Genomic DNA, 1,765 nt, shown 5'->3' on the forward strand with positions numbered 1-1,765 from the left:
AAGATTACCATTTATCACAACATTAACATGTTAGAACAACTTTTTATTATATTTTTATACTTTTGTAATTTTCTTTTAGTTTAATGTATGATTTTATTTTTTTTATGTCTTCATATGTGCCAATATTTTTGTACAGATCCTCTCAAGAAAATGGACTTTTTTTATCACGAGGTTTTTCCAAAAATAATATTTGTGAAATGGGTTAAAATCTGTATTAGACCACGCAGCTCAGACTTTGCGGGCGTGTTTTAGTGTTTTCAAAAAATATAAATGCAACGGATCTAGATTGCTCTACTTGGATATGCAAGAAGGTATGGATCGTGGTACTAAACCACTATAACTTAAGGTGGTACATTTGATTTACATAAATTTGAACTCTAAAGGCAAAAACTAACCATTGGATCATGTTTAGCATGCTCTATTTACTATTTTAATGTGTTAAAGTTGACACATGGAGTTTTAAGCCATGTTATAACCATCTTCATGTTCGTGAATCTGATCTAAATTCAATATTGGATTTTTAAATTTGAATCTGAATCAAACTCCAAATTCAATTAGGCAATATCCAGATGTGCCATGTCCAGTAATGCTTACATCCGAACCAAATCCAAACCTTTCATATCACTACAAGTCACCTTTCATGATGTTGCATACTTTGGATCATTAGAGGCCAAGGGCTATTATCCACCTACCTATCATATTGGAAAAATCTAATGAATGGATATGACTCGGCTTACTAAAATCAGGCTGAGACTTATAGACATAGGATGCATTCCATCCTATGTTGATCCTAGCCATCCAACTGAAGCATCTGTACAGCTGGGATCAGTAGTCCACATTCCGGTGAAAATGTGGACCAATCCTAGCCATTGACTGGATAGCTATGATTGAATGTAGGATGGAACCATGTGAAGAGATGGGATCCGTACTCTAGCTTAAATAACTAACAAACCTTTTGCATGTAATTAGTTTTGAATATCCCTTAGATTCAGATTCAAATTGAATTCAGATGCATATGGGAAAATTTCATCTAGGGGCTTTTCTGAAATTCCTGATATTGCCGCAGGTTTCCTGGAAATTGTCCAATAAAACATCATGTTAAGATCCATCATCTTGAAAAAATGCGAACTTTTTTTTGGTTGGTTTCTTGTATTGTCCTTTGATATTGAAAAATACTCAATTCATTCTCATAAGAAAAAGAAAAGGGCTAATCATTTGATTATGAAGGTTGTCATTGTAATTTTACTTAAAATATAACGTGAGTCAATGGATAATAATAAAAGTAGGCTGTTGTTTGGCTGTTTTTTAGGAAAATAGAGGCCTATAAGAGGAAATTCAGAAACGCAAGGCTTATTTTTAAGATTAAGCGTAAGAAGTTGGACCCGGAATGAATTTTTCTGAAGCTTGCGGAATCAAGATCTGATTACTAATCAGTTATTAATATTCACAATGATAAATTTGTCACAAGCGACAGTTTGGCCGAGTGGTCTAAGGCGCCAGATTTAGGCTCTGGTCCGCAAGGGCGTGGGTTCAAATCCCACAGCTGTCAATAACATTTTGCTGGTTTTTGCATTTTCATATTACTTCTTGCTCTTGGCAATTTTTTTTCTTTCCCAAGAAATCAGGAGATATTGATGAATCCATTTTATTTATTTTTTAAACTTACAAAAAAACAAAGAAGGAAGAAGAAGGATGATAAGACTGCTGCTAAGGAGCACCAGATCCAAGCAACACCCCACTTCTCCACTACTTTGGGGTGGTGCTG

At 34.6% G+C, this 1,765-nt stretch overlaps 1 non-coding gene across 1 annotated transcript; it reads left to right on the forward strand.

Annotated features, from left to right (window-relative positions):
• Nucleotides 1-1,469: 1,469 nt before the first annotated feature.
• Nucleotides 1,470-1,549, forward strand: TRNAL-UAG (transfer RNA leucine (anticodon UAG)). The gene has a single exon. It is a non-coding gene; the product is annotated as a tRNA-Leu (tRNA).
• Nucleotides 1,550-1,765: the final 216 nt, after the last annotated feature.

This window comes from Nuphar pumila, chromosome 14 (genome assembly GCF_984573655.1).
Source record: "Nuphar pumila chromosome 14, dmNupPumi1.hap1.1, whole genome shotgun sequence".
NCBI classification, from domain to species: domain Eukaryota; kingdom Viridiplantae; phylum Streptophyta; class Magnoliopsida; order Nymphaeales; family Nymphaeaceae; genus Nuphar; species Nuphar pumila.